At 38.6% G+C, this 18918-nt stretch overlaps 1 protein-coding gene and 1 long non-coding RNA gene across 27 annotated transcripts in view; one reads left to right on the forward strand and one right to left on the reverse strand.

Moving 5' to 3' along the window:
- Window positions 1-10156: 10156 nt before the first annotated feature.
- On the reverse strand, window positions 10157-18882 carry LOC144378049 (uncharacterized). Its single transcript, XR_013439544.1, has 2 exons — window positions 18289-18882; window positions 10157-10471 (listed from the first exon to the last, which is right to left on the reverse strand). It is a non-coding gene; the product is annotated as an uncharacterized LOC144378049 (long non-coding RNA).
- Window positions 18394-18918, forward strand: part of Tasp1 (taspase 1) — a 288360-nt gene continuing 287835 nt past the window's right edge. For 23 of the 26 annotated variants that reach the window (XR_005728944.2, XR_005728942.2, XR_013439542.1 and 20 more), the window contains exon 1: window positions 18394-18511. The gene's annotated coding sequence lies outside the window, so the exon portion shown is untranslated. The remainder of the gene's footprint in view (window positions 18512-18918) is intronic. The other 3 variants (XM_078051391.1, XM_078051393.1, XM_078051392.1) reach the window with 2 other exon arrangements.

Genomic DNA, 18918 nt, shown 5'->3' on the forward strand with positions numbered 1-18918 from the left:
GAGTTCAAATACAGAAGACTCTGGTGACAGCCTAGAAAAATGACAGGGCATTTCGAATACGGGTAGGGGAGTCAAAACTGAGTGAATGGAAAATGGATTATGTCTGCAACATATGAGAAGATTCTGTGGTTTCTTTAGATGAAGCAATGTGCCTGTAAAGCAGATGGAATATCAGTTTCCTATGGTTGCTGTAACAAATTACCATAGTCTTAGTGGCTATTGTATAATTCTGTAGTGTGAGATGAGTATCACTGAGTTATAATCAAAGTACTGGCAGGAACATGTTCTTTCTGGAGCATCTTTCTTGTCTTTAGGGGATACTTGCTTTTCTTGCCCTTTTCAGCTTCTAGAGGCTGCTTTCATTCTTTGGCTCACAGCCCCTTCCATCTTCAAAGCCAGCAGTGGTCACCCAAGCCTTTCTCATATCCTGTAACTCTGAAGTTTTTATTTCTGATTCATCTTTCATGTTACAGAACCCTTCTATTTCCACTGTACTCACCTTGGTAATCTAGGATAATTACTTTACTTCAGGATCATCTAATTTACAACCTTAATTACAACTGCAACTTTAATTCCTTCTGGGCATTGGCATAGTTTGGATCTTAGGTTTCCTCCAAAGATCCATGTGGTAAATCTTGCTCACTAGAGGGGCACTGTTGGGAGGTGGTGGAGCCTTTAGGAGTGGGCATCAGGTGAGAGGTCTTTAGGTCATTGGGAGCATGAACTCAAAGGGGATAGTAGGACCTCAGCCTCTTCCTTTTCCTTGCTTTTGCTTCCTGGCCATGAAATGAGTGATTTTGTTTGGCTACATGCTCCTTCTATGATATACTGCCCCACAGCAGTCCCAAAAGCAAAAGAGCTAACCAACTATGGACTGAAACCTCTAAAACCATAAGCTAAAATTACCCCTTGCTTTTTATAAGTTGATCATTCCAGGTGTTTATTATAATGATAGAAAACTGACTAAAATAGCCACATAAATTAACAAATTCATAGGTTCTGAGGATTAAGGCATGAAATCTTTGGGAGAGCATTCTCCTGCCTACAATGGATAGTATCAGAGTCATAGTAGCTTTTTTTGCTTTTTAAGAAATGGGTTCTAGCAAAAAAGATGACTCCCTTTATTTCTGTTTTTCACTAGAAATTCAAAGTCTGAGCACTTAGGAGCAATGTAAAAACAAAACAATCCTCTTCCCCATCACCATCAAAACAAAGGCAACAACTTCTACTAATTAGAAACAAGGCATTAGCAATGGCTCTCAATAAATATTTATTGGATCAAAGATTCATAAGGAGAGTTAAAATACAGATGCTTTTACTGGCAGCTTCCCACCTGACTGTTTAGGATCTTTTGGGACAAATAAAACCACCAACTACAAAGAATTTCCTATCTCTCATTAAATTTTATATTAGGAAACCTTAGAGATAAGCAATATAAACAAAAAGGAAATGATTTTTTTTTTAAAGAGGGAGAGAGAGAGAGAGAGGGGGGGGGGGGATTTTAATATTTATTTTTTAGTTTCCGGCGGACAGAACATCTTTGTACGTGGTGCTGAGGATTGAACCCAGGCGGCACGCATGCCAGGCGAGCGTGCTACCGCTTGAGCTACATCCCCAGCCCCAGGAAATGATATTAATAACCAAATAATAATGTTTAAAGTTTCCCCTTTTGGACTCAGGAAAATTCATGGATATTTTTCCAATGGCCTACTTTAGTTGGTTTGGATGATTTACATAATTTTCCCAATCAATCTTTATTACATTTCTCTCTTTCCCATCTTCCATGAGTGTTAGTTAATAATGTCTGAATGAACACTGAAATGCATGAAGGAATTCACACACGGGACCCTGCCCTAGATTCTCAAACTGTCCCTGTCAGAAAATAACACAGACCTTTGGGTCTAAGGACTGTGTCATTTCCACTTTCATAGAGATCCATACTTAAGGCCTAAACTGTGTCCAACATATAGTAGGTCTTCTACAAGTACATCTTAATAAATAGATCAGGTTAAACATTTATGAAATGAAAGTATTAGAGCAGATGATCTGTGTGCAAGTAACATGCTAAGGAGGACTTTTGGTAAAAACAGATAAGGGAGTTGGGGAGACAGTACAGAGAAGAAGTAGCCAAGTGGAGTGATTTCAGGCAGAACTCCAGTCTCTGCCTGATTCCAGAGGGATTCTTAAACCTTCAAGTTTGTACTTCTTGAAGATAGGGAGCTGGACATTTATATTTCATTATCAGCCACTGGATGACTAAAGGCCCCCTTATGGGGCTGTTAATACCCAGGCACTTATAGTTCTCAGAAAAGTGGGCAAAATGACTGTAGAAGCCCCAGTGATGGACTCCAAAGAGAGTCACAAATGCTAGCTGTTAGAAGTAAATGCACAGAAGCCAAAGTAGGCATATAGAAATTGTTATAGTTTGGATCTTAAATATCCCACAAAGGCTGATGTGTTGAAGGCCTAGCCCCCAGCCTGTGGTGCTGTTGGCAGGTGGTAGAACTTTTAGAATGTGGGGCATAGTTGGAAAAAGTTAGGTAAGTAAGGGCATGAACTCAAAGGGGATTCCTGGACCCTGGCATCTTCCTCTTTTTCTTTCACACCCAGCTATGAGGTGAATGGACCTCCTGTACCAAGTGCTCCTACCATGATGCATTGTGCTGCCACAGGCACAAAGCAATGAGTTCACATGGGCATGGACTGAAACCTCTCAAAAGAAGATCCAAAATAAGCATATCCTCTGTTTTAGTTGATTTATGTCAGTTATTTATTATAGTAATCAAAAGCTGACTAACACAAAATGGCCAAAGGGTCCCAAGATGATCTAGGTAGAACACTAATAGTACACATCATAATTTTTTCTAGCTCTACATTTGTAGAAATATTGCTATAAAAGTACATTGTAAAAAAATTGCATTTTGAAAATTCTAAGAGATACCTCTGTACTTGAGATACATTTGTTTTTAATAAATATGGCTTTGCTCCCAGGAAATATTTTTTTTCCAGTGGTAAATCTGGCTTTAAATGACCATGTTATATATAATTTCTGCTTTTAAAAAATTCCATTTGGTTGTTCTAGGAATAGTTGGGACTTTTGGGTCCAATTGTACTATGCTTGTACAAATGGACTAGAAAAATATGCAACTGACCACAGACTAGATCCAAACATTCTCTTGATCAGTTATGGTATTAATTTGGTTTAATATTGATGTTTTGGACATTATTCATGGCATGGTTAAAAAAACCATAAAAATAAAACTTGAAGCATATGTTCTCTAGTTCATTTTTGAACAAATATCTCAACAATTAAAGAAAAGAGTTACTGAAAATAAAAGAAACCAAAGAGGCCTATCTCATGATCTTGGAACCACTGAAGGCAGAATGGTCCCTTAGAAGATTAAGACATTTCACTTATAAAGCTTTAAGTTAATCTAGTTTCCACTGAGGGCAGGTCAAAAAGGCACTTGAAAGCCATGTAAAGTGTTGGTTTTGGATCATTTTAATGCTAAAACACATATTTAAACCATTTACACAAGATAAACTAACAATGTTTTGGCCAACAGCCTGCCAATTATAATGTTAAAAGAGAAGCACAAGAAACCAAGAGTTGTTTGGGATGTAATCTGAGTCTGTTCTTTGGACCAGCAAAATTTGTGAAAGATCAACATGTTCCTATTTAGGACCAGTGTTTTTCTTAGGCCCATGGGGCTTCTGTGTGTCAAAACTACTCTTAGAGCTGTTCAAGTTTGTCTAGAGAGAACTGGCAGGATTACTGAGTTACCACTTGGCTGACAGAGGTAGGAGGAGGAGGTAGAGTTTCTGCTCACCTTAAAACTTCAATGACTGATCATGAAATATTCCACAAGTTCTTCCCATCCTAATGAGGGCATTGATGATGATGGTGTGATTGTGATGAGGGAGAGAAGATGGAGGACACCTTGCCAAGCTTCTTTCTGTCACTAGAACATCCTGGGACCTTTGCATTTGCTCTTCCTTCTATCTGAATCTCGTTCCTCCAGATCTTGACTTGGCTAATACCTTTCCTCATTGAAATATAATTCAAACGTCACCTCTTTTATGTGACTGTCCCCGACTTGCTCTAAGATTGTTTTTCCTGACACATATATATGTTCTACGACATCACTCCACTTTATTTTCTTCTTAATACTTATCACTAACAAAAATTATCTTATCCATTTGTATTTTTACTTATTTATTGTGGAACTTCTTTAGGCTCACCACTATTATTTAGAGAGGCCCCTGAATCACAGCTCAACCCTCTTACATTTTTATGCTGACTACATCCTTTACCATGAAGGGTTCTCATATATTCTTGGGGACAAGATAGCTTGTTCATCCAAGCTCCACCTGCATAACACTAAGCATATGAAGCTGAGATATGATACAACACAAAGAGAAATGGTTATAATTTATTTTGAAAAAATTTAGATTTATGGCTGAAAACAGAATGACTAAACTGATAGATGTATGATAAAGCAAGTACAGTTAAAATGGTAGAATCTAGGTGGCAGATATAAGGCATGCAAAGTTCATGTATTAGAAACTCAACCCCCCCTCCCTCCCAAAATGTTGAGTGGTGGGAGCTTTAACAGGTCATTAGGTCATGAGGACTCTGGTCTCATACTAGGATTAATGCTGCTAACCTAGGAGTGGGTTAGTTATCAAGGGAGTGGGTTACTGATGAAAGGATGAATTGGACCTCTCTCTCTCTCTCTCTCTCTCTCTCTCTCTCTCTTTCTTTTCCTCTCTCTCCCACCTCCACCCTCCTGGCATGTGATCTTCCCTTTTCTCCATCTGTCATGGGATGACACAGTAGGAAGTCCCTCAACAGATAGGGCTCTGTGATCTTGAACATTCTAGGCCCCAGAGTCAAATAAATTGTTCATTATAAATTACCCAGTCTTAAATATTCTGTTATAGCAGTGAAAAATAGACTAAGATCATGTGCTTGCTCTTTTTAAAAAATTTTCAACTTGTTTGTATATTTGAAAATTTTCATCAGATAAAGTTGGAAAGACCATGAAGATAAAGGAACTGGTTTGAAAGTTAGGAACTCTGTGACTAGGTCCCTGCTCTGTTACTCAATGAAATGCAACCTTGGATAATTCACAAACACTTTGAGAATTGGTTTCCTTATACTAAAACAAAAAGCTTATTTGAAGTCTTGGTTGAAATTAATGGGTAGCTTTCTTCTCAAACCGGGGTGGGGGGTGGGTGGGAGAAGAGATACACATAACTGGATGGGAGGAAGGGAACTCCAAACAAGGTTATTACTAATTTCTCTTTTGGCTCTTCTTATTATGCATTGGCCTTAGTTTTTCCAGTTTCACATGGAATTTCTCCATGTAACAGGAAAAGACACTGGTCACAGATATTACCTCTTTCTGATTTAGGAACTCCACATGTGAAAGATGATTCTTTCTCCAAAAATTCAGGGAACAATTTGGATTGGCTCAGCATGAGTCATGAGCTGAGACAGCTGAGAGGTTGGTGTGTAATACTAGGCCTGGATCACCTGCTCTTACATGGACATGCCTGTCAGTGTGCTGTGACTGGAAGACCCTGCAAAGTCACATAACATGGGAGTAGGGATCAGTTCCCAGGGTCCAGGGGACTGTTGTTACCAGGGAAAAAATAGAAAGGGACACTGGAGAAAGAGCAGAAAACAGATGCCTACCATAGCCTGGGCTCTCTAAGGAACCTCCCAGTGCTTTTATTTTATAAGTGCATAATCAGATTGCTATGTACATAATAGATGATCATAAAATATTTGTCAAAGGAAAGGATATGGGGGCTGGGGTTGGGGCTCAATGGTAGAGTGCTTGCCTAGCATATGTGAGGCACTGGGTTTGATACTTAGCACCACATAAAAATAAATAAATAAATAAATAAAGGTATATGTCCATTTACAACTAAAAAAAATTAAATATTTTTTAAAAAGGAAAGGATATGTATACAATTCATAAAAATGACAAGTTATATAAAGTATTGGTAATGAGAAAGTTTTTTAAAGATCAGCTAAATCTAATCCTTCATTTCAACTGTAAAAGAAAATGAGACCCAAACAAGTGAAGTGCTATTTTCAAGCACACGAGGTTACCTCTGGATTGCAAGCATCCAGGATCTCCCACCTTGACTCTCCATCTCTCTTTTAATGTATTCTTAATTCAAACAGATATCTGTTATCCCAATCTCAATAGATTAGCTACTAGCTAATACCACTGCAGGTATCCTGATAATAAAGAAATTAGAAGCTAAAAGTTACAAAGGAAAGGAAAAGGAGGAAAAAAATCCACCTGAGTTTAATTGTTATTCTAATGAGTTAAACCTTGGAATCAACACAGTCAGGAGTCAGGCTCTCTTAAGAGAAGACAGATTTGGCTGCTCACATAGTCAAGCTTGAGGATAAAAGTTTGTTTGTACAGCTGGATGGGTCTTGAAGGAGCCAGGCCTGAAAACATTCAGTGAGCACAAAGATGGTAAGTGACAGTTGGGAGCACCTGTTTCCCATTAGAGACACTAGGCTATGATAGTTCTGGGACCTCTGGGCTCAGCTTCCCTGGGGGCCTCAGTGTGTTCCCAGGTCTCAATGTGCTCACAGCCAATTCACTTACTAACACCTCTTAAGAGTACCCATGGGTTAGAATGGCTGCAGTAAGGATTTGGAAGTAAAGCTTTGAATTCAGTTTAGGTGAGTGAAGTTATTTATGTTCAGTTTCTAAAGTACATTTGAGTTTTGTAGTAAAAACTGTCAGAAAGAACAGCTCATTCATTTCCCTCCCTCCCTTCCTTCCTCTCTCTCCCTTTTTCTTCCCTCCTTCCCTTTCTCTATTCCACTCTTCTTTCCTCCTTTTCAGTTAAGCAGTATTAAACCAAAACTTTTGAGACCTGAGAGATCTCTGCAATAAAAAGATTTATTAAGTTGTGATAGATGCTAGCCAGAAAAAGGACGAGGTCCTAGGACAAGATTCCACGAACTACCGGCAGCAAGGCTAGATAAAAGTTGGAAAAATATCCACTGTACCAGAACTAAGAACATTTTATAATGAAAATCTGGGGAGAGAAGACATATGTCATTTACATCAAACCTGTATTGGCAATAGATAACAGGAATGGGTTTATGCCAAGTGGGGAAAGCTTTGGAATGGAAAGGGGGTTCAAAAAGAGAGGCATTAGTTGATTCTGGATTGGGTGGGGTTAACAGTCCTGAATAGTCCTATTTATATATGAAGAGGGTGAGGTGGTACTGGTGCCTATCAGTGATGGGATTTAAGTCAAGCTTTCTTTTGTTGGTTTTTCCCTGTAGCCATTAACTGATTAACTTCCCTTAACTTTTTCCCTACCCAACTCCCATCCTCTGGGCTTTGGCATTACATTTGGGGGATCTCAGAATTTTTTTTTTTTTATCAGCAAGAAGATTGAAAGAGAATGCTACTCATTTCTCCACAAAAGCAGAATAATACTGCTACTAACATCTCTACAGCAGTTATTCACATTGGATAGCATCTTGAAAAATGAGTCTTGTCTACAAAATGGGCATCAAGTAAATGAATATCAGATTTGTTTTTTGTTTGCTTTTGCAGTATTGGGGATTGAACGTAGGGCCTCACACATGTTAGTCAAATGTTTTGCCATTGCACTATATCACTGTCTTCATCCTCTTTATATATTTTTTTTTGTTTTGAGACACAGTCTTGCTAAGTTGCAGAGTCTGGTGATTCTCCTGCCTCAGCCTCACAAATAGCTGGATGAATACAGGATTTAAATTTTTTTTTTAGATGTTGATGTTTATTTCATTTTTTTATTTGTGGGTGGTGCTGAGAATTGAACCCAGTGCCTCACACATGCTAGGCAAGCGTTCTTCCACTGAGCTATAGCCCCAGCCCTGAATACTGGATTTTCATGGTAACCAAAAATTATGATTGGTTAAGAAGATGCCAGTAATAGCTTGAGTCCCCCTAAATATAGACCCTGAGACAGGAACTTAGATGCAGGGAGTTTTTTCTTTTTTTGAGGGGGGAGGCGGTGACTATAGGAAGCAAATGTGAGACTGTGAAGGGTAATGTAGGGAAGAAGGAAAAGTCAGTGTAAGGATGCTCATTGATTGTGCAGGAACTCAATAGCCTGAGAACTGTGAGAAGTTGACAGGAGCCTCTCAGAACTGGCCTGAAGGACAGATGGCTGGAACTTTAAACCCCTCTTTGGTAGAAGGTTGACGTTAGGAAAGTGTTAACTTTCATGCATCTCCAGGCTGTGCATAGGCATTGAGCAAAGGCATCCAACGTTGAGCAAACTACTGCAAATAGGTGATAGCCCTGGGCCAGGAAACAGAAAGACAAGAAAGCTGACAGTCAGTGCAAGCTGGAGCAGCCTGCCAGGCCTGAAGCCAGAGACAGTCAAAATGTGATCTGGGCACCAGAGACATCTGCTAACAAAGTGAGGGCAGCTGAATAAAACCAAATAGACTATGGGTTAATTGGTGATTGGAACACAGAATTCCATCATACTATCCTCTTTTCTTTTATATTTTGTATACTTGAAATTTTCCAAATACAAGTTAAAAATATATTATTTTAATATACAAATTATTTCCCTTCAGTGTCATCCTCACACTTAAGAGAAACATTAGAAAAGAAGTTGATTATTTTTTTCCCCAAATGCTATCAGGTGTACTCTTCCTTATAAATAGACTAAAAGATGAAGAAATGTTATTAGTTCTAAGCTACATAAAATAATGAGGGCTAATAATTCCAAATTATATGTTGTATGTTTGCTGAAACTGCATTAAAATCACAGAAATAGACAATATAGCATAGGTAGGTGTTTGGGAAATAAAATTATAGGCAAGGGGAAAATTCTGACCAGACCTCTTATTTTAGGCAAATTTACACACAGAACATCCTGGAAAATAAGTGTTTTCTGCCTATGCAGCCTAGCATTAAAGTCCTTCCTCTTGGAAATTGTCTCTAAATGATCTTCTCCCATTTTATGCAGTTTTATTGGGATTATGTTCTTTTGGATGAGATTTGAACACATTATCCAACTTATGCTGTAAATATTTTTACCTTAGAATTTGAATCTTGAGCAGTGAGACAAGTACCAGAAACAGATTAAGCTGATTAATCCTGACGTTTTGTGTTGAAAAGCCTGTCCATTAGTATGAGCTGCATAGCTTGAACTTCTCTGACTCCTATCTTTTCTGTGACTTTTCCCTTTGATTTTGTAAGCTACCCACATCTTTTTAATAAAATCATATTTTTCTTTATACTTAATCAAAGGGATCTTGATCATATGTAACTTTTTTTTTTTTAATACTGGAATTGAACCCAGGTTTGCTTTACCACTAAGGTACATCTCCAGTACTTTTTTATTTTTTGAGATAGGGTCTTGCTAAATTTCTGAGGCTGGCTTCAAACTTGCAATCCTCCTGCCTCCACCTTCCAAGTCACTGGAATTACAGGCATGTGCTACCACATGCAACAACATGCAACTGTTAAACCCTTATTGAGTATGGCAGTTTGTCTCTAAGAATATCACTATTGATTATTTCCTCCCTGTAGATTCATGCTACTCCTCCCATCAACAGGTGGGCACCTTTTTCATCCTTTTAAATCTAAGTTGGTCTTTGACTTGACTTTCATGTGGTAAGAGTGACACTGCAAATTTTCAGTCCATTTTAAGAAAACTGACAATTTTCAATTATTTTTCCTTAGAATGCTCATGTTGGGGAAAGTCAGCTGCCATGTAAGAAGTCCAACTATGCTTGGCCTCCAGATTATGAGGAAGCCCAAGTCATATGAAGAGTCTGCATGGGGAGGGAGGGAGAGATGGGGCGAGGGAGATATGCCCAACCAACCCCCACATTTTCTAGCTATTCTAGCTCAGGCTTCAAACATGTTAGTGAAGAAATATTTGAGAGGACTTCAAACCCAGCTGCCATATAACTAGAAATGCTCATGAGAGACCCTAAGACAACACTGCTCACCTGAGCTTAGTCAACCTCTAGAATTGAGTATACAGAATGTATACATAGGAATAGCAAAAGACAGGCTCTAGAATATTCACAGCAGCACTATATAATAGCCCTATATTAGTTTTCTAAGACTGTTATGATAAAGTACCACACACTGAGTGGTTTAAAATAAGAGAAATTTATTCTGTCATAGTTCTGGGGGGCAGGGTCTAAATTCAAGGTATCAGTAGAGTCACAAATCAAGAGTCTCTTCCTAGTTTCTGGTGGTGGTTGTATATCCCTGGAGTTCCTTGGATTACCTGCTTCATTCCAGTCCTTGCCTCTGTTGTCACATATTGTTCTCTCTTTATGTGTCTTTGTCCAAATTTCCTTCTTCTTATATGAACATTAGTTCATATTGAATTATAAGCCCAATCTGATGACCTCATTTTAACTTGATTATATCTGTAAAGACTCTGTCCTTGTCACAGGAACCTGGGGGTAGGACACCAACATATTTTACTGGGAGACAATTCAAATCATAACAACCTTGAAACTGGATAACACCTAAGTGTAGAGAATAAATAGTCACAATGATGTACCAGAAATAATAAGAATGAACCCACAATATGGACTAATCTCAAAGCATGATATTGATGAACATGAGTTCATACTATAAAATTTTGTTTAAATGAAGTTTAAAACCAGAGAAAATTGATGTATTGTGTCAGAGTCAAGATTACCCTCGGGTGAAGTCATAATTTCTTTAATTTGATCGGAGAAGTAACTATCTACTGTGTATGTTTACTTTATTAAAGTGTCATCAAGATGAACTTTTCTGTATTTATGATTTAACATCAGTTAAAAATATATAATTAGATCCCTGTCCTCATTGATCAACAATCAAAATAAGTGAGAAAAATTATAAACAGTTAGATGGGGTTACATTCTACTGACAGAGATAAAGCAGGGAGAGCACTAGAGAAAGAGAAGGGGTTTGATTGAAAGGGTAAAGGCAGTAAAATGCTGACATTGCTTCTGGTTTAGTCAGGCTCATTTAATGACTCCTTTTATGAGAAAGTCTTATTTTGTGAGAAAAGGTGGCACTATTTAAATAGTACAATAAAAAGTTAAGTGATAAGGATGCAAAGAAAGATGCTAAGTTAAACTACAAAGAGGCAAGACAGTTGCTGCTCAGGAAACTCACTTGTGTTGCCCTATGAATGAGGGGCGATGACATAGGCAGACAAATATGTGACAACCAGTCAGTCAAGGCCATCTTTGGCCTTATAAGTCTTTGTTAGGACTCTGAGGACTATGCATTTGTTATCATCAAGGTTTGAAGTGGGAGTCAAGTAATCTTTGGTTTATTTCTCCCGCTAAAAGTTTTACAAATTACAGAAAAAGAAAGGAATTTGTTGGAAGAACAGGGAATAGCTTATATAACTGAAAGAAAAACTAAAGAAAACTTTGGAAAAAGGCAAGTACTGAAACAGCAAAGGGAATCGGGTAGCTATGTTGGATGAATATCAACTGCTTTTATCCTTTTTGTTATTCCTATCAAGATTCTAATTCTGGCAAGGAGTAGCATGAATCACTTGTCCACCCCTTGGTAAGGCAAATGTGGAGCAACCTGACAGTCTTGCTAACACTGGATGCAAATAATGAGGCAGTCAATGAAAGTGAAGTGTGGTTCCCTTAACAGAATAAGGAGGCTTTCATGCCGGGCAGTCAAGATAACATCTGTTTAACATAGGTTTGCTTATAGGATTGTTGTAGTCCATCTATTGTTGAAATTTTCTTTCATCCATTTAGTAGGTAAAGTTCTAAGATAATTGCCACCCTTGATGGTTATATATACCCTGCATGATCTTCTCTCCTTTAACATAATACATATCACTCCTGAAACTCGGCTACTAATCATTAACTTTATGTTTATCAAAAGGGAAATTTATACTGTGGGGATTGACTTAATCAGGTGAGTCCCTTGGAAGGCAGAAAAATCAGAGAGGCTTTTGCCTGCTGACCTTCAAGATGATCAAAGCTGCTAAGAGTTCTACAGCTGGTCCTACCTGATACCCCAATTTCAGCCTTATAAGATCTGAGTAGAGACCTGGAGAGTTGACCCATAGAAATTGTGAAAGATGAGCCAGTGTGGTAGTGCATACCTGAAATCCTACTTGGGAGGCTGTGGCAAGAGGAAGGCAAGTTTGAAGCCAGCCTGGGCAATTTAGCAAGACCCTGTCTCAAAATAAAAAGGGCAGGTTCAGTGGTAGAGTGCCCCTACGATTAATTTCCAGTAAACACACACAGACACACACAGATGCACACACAAATTGTGATAGATGAAATTTGTGTTGTTTTAAGCAACTAAGTTTGTGGTTACTTGTTATGCAGCAACTGAAAAAAAATATACCATGCTATCATCTTCTAGGATTTCTGGCACAAATGTTAACATAGTGTTAAGAGACTGCTTTCAGGATTGTGCCTCTATCCCCAGCAGATAAAAAAAAAAAATCTGAGGATGCTCAGGTCCCTTAAGTAAAATGGTATACTTTTTGGATTTAACCAGTGCACATCTTCCTGTATACTTTAAATCATCTTTAAATAACTTACAATATCTAACACAGTATAAATGCTAGAAAAAAATACAGAAGGCTGACTGAAATAGTGTTTTCCAGGATATAATACCTGGACAGAGGTTCCCAGAGAACTATGACAGAGGAGGTTGACCAAGGGTACAAGGATGGAGATGCAGCAGATGACATCATCACCATCACCATTAGCATCATCATTTGTGGTACTGGGGATTGAACCCAGTGGTGCTCTGCCACTAATTACATCCTCAGAACTTTTAAAAATTTTTATTTTGAGACAGGGTCTCTCTATGTTGCCTGGGCAAGCCTTGGAATCGCAATCTTCCTGCCTCAGCCTCCTAAGTTGCTGGGGCTATACATGTATGCCACTATATCCAGCCTAAACATTATTGGAGATAAGGTAAGCAATTTTTTCAGCTGCCTACTAAGTAACAAGAAGGGGGGGGAGATAACAAGATATTTCCTGAGTGAGATTTGCTAGTAGAGACCTTTCATATTTAATATTTTGAGTGAGTTGATTAGATAGATAACTGTTCATTCCTAATTTCATAAAACCCAGAGATAGTGCGTCTGATACAGGTTAGAAATTTGAAAATTGAGTCTGAATGGGGGTTAGATAGAATTTTGTTACTTAACCATATTAAGCCACCAGAGAATGGCAAATGTGCAGAGCAGCATTGGGAGGTGATTATTAAAATGTAGATAAATTCTGAGAATACAGTTTGTTACGATGTTGTCCAAGAAATGGAAGGGAAACCAGACAGGGTGGCATAACCCTAGTGTCTCAGGAGGCTGAGGTTGGAAAATCCAAGTTTGAGGCCAGCCTGGGAAACTTAGCAAGACCATCTTAAAATAAAAATAAAAAGGTATGAAGATATGGATTTGGGGTTGTGGCTCAGTGGTAGAATGCTTGCCTAGCAAGTGTGAGGCCCTGGGTTTGATCCTCAGCACCACATAAAAATAAATAAGTAAAATAAAAGTATTGTGTTCAACTACAACTAAAAAATAAATATTAAAGGAAAAAAAGGGATGAGGATGTAACTCAGTGGTAAAGTGACCCTGAGTTCAATCCCCAGTACTGCAAGAGAAAAAGAAAAAAAGAAAAAAGAAAAAAAAAGAAATGGAGATATGTATTTGTTTAAAACCCTTTCACTTTCTTTTATTCCTGTCTGTGCCTATTAATATTGCTGTGTAAGAAAATAATCCCAATGTAATGGCACAAAGGACCCCCCTCCCTTTTTTGTTAATGCTCATGGATTCTGGGGGTAATTCAGAAAAGTAACAATAGGAATGGTTTTTGTTTTCTCCCTGTCCCTCAGAAGCCTGGGTCAGACTTTCTGGTACTACATAACAAGGGTATTTTCCTCCAGTTTCTAGCTTAGCTCTCTTTAATTCCTCATCCACAGCCTCCTGAACACCTCTGAGACTTCTGCTAACATGCTCCTTTAGGTTCCCTTGGCATCCTTGCTACTTCACTTGGTCCTAAAGCTGAAGTTACATCCTTCACTTTGTTATTTTGTTATGATATTCATCTCACTTCTAAGTAACAAAATCTGCTTCAGTTACTATTGCTAAATAATAACTTGTTACTATTTACTATGTAATAAATTTCCCCATTTCTCCCTTCCTGAAGTTAATAGCAGGGAAACAAAACAAAACAAAAAACCTCAAAGTTACCTCATAAAACTAGGAATCCAGGCTAAGTATGAATGGGGGTGACTACAACGTTTTTCCAACATTTTGGTCTTAAGACATTTGTGTGTGTGTGTGTGTGTGTGTGTGTGTGTGTGTGTGTGTGTGTTACTATGGATTGAACCAGGGGCTCATGCATTCTAGACAAGCACTCCATAACTGAGCTACATCCCAAGCCCTAAATCCTTTTTAATTAGTTATTTTCTTTGGGGGGTAAGGGTACTGGGATTGAACCCAGGGCTTCACAAATGCTGGGAAAGTGCTCTATCAACAAGCTATATCTCTAGCCCTTTATATTTTATTTTGATGTAGGGTCTCACTAAGATGCCCAAGCTGGCTTTGAACTTGTAATTCTCCTTGCCTTAGCCTCCCAAGTAGTGGGGATTACAGGCATGTGTCAATGCATACCACCCAATTTTAATCTTTACTAAATTTACACACACAAATTTGCAAGATCATTAAGAAAAATTCCCATAGAACCTTCAGCTCAAATCACCAATTGCTAATGTGTCACATTTGCTTTATCATTTTTGTCTCCACTATAAAATCATAAGGGAATGTATTACAGAAATTTCCCCTTTTAAACTTTTAAAAATATAATTGCAAAGAAAAAGTACATTTTTATAATCAAGTACTATGTACTCAACAAAATTAGGAAATTAAACACTGATTCAGTGTTCTTATCTAATATGCAATCTACATTCAAATTATACCAAATGCTTTGATAATCTTCTATACCATTTTTTTTTCCTCAGCGACAATCCAATCCAGGATAACCTATTGCATTTAGTTGTCATGTGTCAGGATACCTTCATACTCCTAAAAAAGTAAGAGAGTACGGCAATGCTTTTGTTATGTAGGTTATTCCTACCTATATTTATTATATTCAAAGCTGAAATGTAAAAAAAATTAAATAAAAGAGACAATTACATGCTAACATGAATAATATATTTTAATGAAGAATAAATATATTTTCCCCAAAACAAAATGTGAGAGAAGTGTTATTTTTTGCATTATGCAAATTCACTTAAAGAAACCAGCTGGATTCTCATTTCAGCTTCTGCATTCAATTTGATGTGATATGTTGTGCTGGTTGAAATATAAAGAAATCTCATTCTCACAATTATAAGTGGAAAAGGAAGGAGTATTTTAACAGCTTTATTGGATAACTTTGAATATTCTTGTTTGATATAGTAAAACTTGTCTAGTGTCAGTTTCTCAAAGGTTAGCTGCAATATGAAATTTGAACTCCTATCTATGAACTTTTTGAACATTTTACTTTCATGAGAGAACAAAAAAGGTAAATGAGCATATTAGTATTTTAAAATGTAAATTTATCACCAAAGATCTCTTGAAATGATCTGGGGATTCATACTCAACCCTAGCCCACACTTTGAGAATGGCTGAATTACATATTTATGTAGATAGTATGTCTTTCATCTAAACTTCATACTTGAGGACAAGTTTTGCCTCTTTTGTCTTTATATGTACACCTGTGGCTGGTATACCTGTACTTTAGTGGTCCCATCTTGGGGCTGTGTGCTTGGCTTCTGGGATTGAGTATGCTTTTTTATCCTCCAATCCTCTTTTCAGATTTTCATTTTTCTAGCACCTCTCACTATTGTGTAGTGTCTAATTATCTGTTGAATGAATAAACCCACATTTTATACAGAATTCACCTCCCAATAATACAATAATTTATTTTCCCAATTTTAATAATAATTATTCACAGAACTGGACATTTTTAAAGTTAAATATTTGTGTGCCATTTATTTGAGAAGTTTGATTCTTTACAAATTTCAAGCTAATGAGTCTGCATTTAATGGAGATTTTGTATTTTAAAAGTAACATTAATTGATTACTATGTTAGCTTTCTGTGATGAAATACTTGAGAAAATCAACTTAAAGAAGGAAAGATTTATTTTGGCTCACAGTCTCATAGGTTTCAGTCCATGGTCATATGGCACTGTTTCTGGGCCTCCAGAGGACAGTATATCATGGCAGAAGGGACTGGTGAAGGAAAACTGCTCACCTTATGGTGTCCAGGAAGAGAGAAAGACACAGAGAGAAAGACATAGAGAGGGAGAGGGAGAGAGGGAGAGAGAGGGAGGGGGAGGGGGGGAGGTGGAAGGGGGGAGAGAGAGAGAGAGAGAGAGAGAGAGAGAGAGAGAGAGAGAGAGAGAGAGAGGGAGGGGGAGGGGGGGAGGTGGAAGGGGGGAGAGAGAGAGAGAGAGAGAGAGAGAGAGAGAGAGAGAGAGAGAGAGGGGTAGGTATGTGTGTGGGAGGAAGGAGCAGCCATGATCTCAATACTTCTTTCAAGGGCACACTCCTAGTGATACTTCTTCCAATGAGGCTCCATTTCCTCAAGTTTCTATGGCTCCTATAGTGCCACAAGCTGAGGACTAACCCTTCAACACAGGAGCCTTTGGGGAACATTACAGATCCAAACTATTATAAATACTACTAAGGGTCTAATACTTTTCTAAGTACTTCTTATGTTTACTTATTTATTCCACACAACTTTTTGAAAGATACTATTATCATCCTCACTTTACAAATGTAGAAACTCAGTCACAGAAAAAGTGTTCAAGGGGACAAAATTGGGGCAGGACTGTGATATGAACCCAGATTCTCTTGGCTCTAGAAGACTTTCTGTTAAGCTCCACAGTGCCTGCTATCTTTTTTTGGTTTAAGTATGAGGACACTGTTTTAAAGTTAAACCACTTTCATACATTCCCTTTCAAATCTAAATTTGTTTTCATTGATAAATTTCACAATATACTATTTTATATATATTTTTGCTCATAGAGAAAAATATTAGCAGAAAAACATCAGGTAATACAAAAATTATTAAATATAGATTTGTGATTATTAGTAGTTGAGAAATCTTTACAATTTGCAGATATTTTCATCTAGGAATACCAGAATGAAAATCAGTTCCAGGGACTCATTCCCATCTCAGTCTCAAACTACTTTCCTGGTGCCTTTTTGATCAGTGTAAGGATCAAAGTCTTGGTTGCTTCTCTCCCTTCAGTGGAGCTGTATTTATCAACCTCTCCAGCCCATTTCTATAACTTGGTTAAGCAGAAGCCCCTTTAGTTCAGTGGTTTTCAAAATTTTGGTGCATCAGAATCACCTAAAGAGCTTGAAAACAGATCCTTGGGTCCCAAACCCAAAGTTTTTGATTTGGATAAGTCTGAGATGAGGCACAAGAATTTGCATATTTTTTTAGTGAGAGTACAGAGGATGCTAAAGCTGCTGGTCTCATGTAGAAAAGTATATGTTGGGCATCTCTTATCTAAAAAGCAGAAATCTTAAATGTTTCAGAATCTTAACTTTTTTGAACACCAACAAGACATGACATGAAAGTTTATTCCACATTATGAAATTTTGTTTTATGAATAAAATTATTTAAAGTAATATATAAAGAGATTTAGGCTATGTGCATAAGGTGCATATGAAACATAAACGAATTTTGAGTTTAGATTTGTGTACTATCCCCAAATTGTCTCATTATGTACATGAAAATATTCTGAAATTCAAAATACTTGCAGTCCCAAGCACTTTGGATAAGGGGGACACAGCCTGACAGTCCCAACACTCCTTCCAAACAAACTCTGCTTCACCAAGACAAGCTTCAAGGTGGCTACATGTTAAAAAGATTCATGCTTAGAGTTTCAAAGAAACATTAATTGGATTACACAAATGTTACTGAGTCATAGTATTAGACTCTAGACAGTAAAATTAAGGCCACCCACCCCTTCCTTTCCCTAGGGCAAGGTTGACTCCCTCCTTTCATACGCAATTCAGCAGTACCTTACTTTCCCGTACTGTATAAGTAGTCTGCAAAAATGGGAAAAAACGGAGTTCTTAAGTGACACCTCAATTAATGATGGTCAGTTTAATTTCACTTCCTATTGTAGAGTTAATCAGATAACCACTCTACTCATATACACACACAGGCCTGCAAGTTTTAATCTTGGAGCGTAGTCACGAGAGACGTACAGAACGGCGCCTGCGCACCTCAAAAAACGAGGCCCAAAGCGGAGTTCAGATCGCACCTCTGAGGCCAGGTGAGCCGCTGTGGACCAGAAGACGGAATCAGAGCAGCGCGTGGTGCAGCTGCTTCCGGGCCACGTGGTACTGCTAGCGACCAATGGGAAGGCTACACGTCACTCCCGCTTCCTCACCCTGGCAACGGGCGGGTGACTACTTCCGGTGCAGTAAGGGCTCTAGGCTGACGCGGGTGAGTGTCCCTCTTTCTCACACTGTCCGCGCCGCTGCCGGCTCCGCGCAGCTGTCTGTGTGGGCCTCGCAGGCTCGCTGGGACGTCTCTCTCTGAGCTGGCGGGGCCGATGCACAGGACGCCCCCTGCCCTGGGCTAGCGGAGGGGGCCCAGGATGTTCTTCATTCCCTATTCTCGGTCGCGCGTGGGGCCCTTGCCAAGTACCTTTCCAGTCCCTTTCCAGCCTTGTCTCTTGCTTGGCGGTCTCAGCGCCTGTCCAGGGAAGACTGCGGGCTTCTCGCAGTCTTTTACCCACTTTGCACTCTCAGGCTGGAGGTGTCTCGGAGTCCCCAGAGAGTGGTAGAGACCTTAGAGGATGTGCTCTAGTCCTGATGGGCGGGTGGGGTTCTAGTAGCCCTGGGTATAGG

The sequence above is a fragment of the Ictidomys tridecemlineatus genome, chromosome 5 (genome assembly GCF_052094955.1).
Source record: "Ictidomys tridecemlineatus isolate mIctTri1 chromosome 5, mIctTri1.hap1, whole genome shotgun sequence".
In the NCBI taxonomy this organism is placed as follows: Eukaryota; Metazoa; Chordata; class Mammalia; order Rodentia; family Sciuridae; genus Ictidomys; species Ictidomys tridecemlineatus.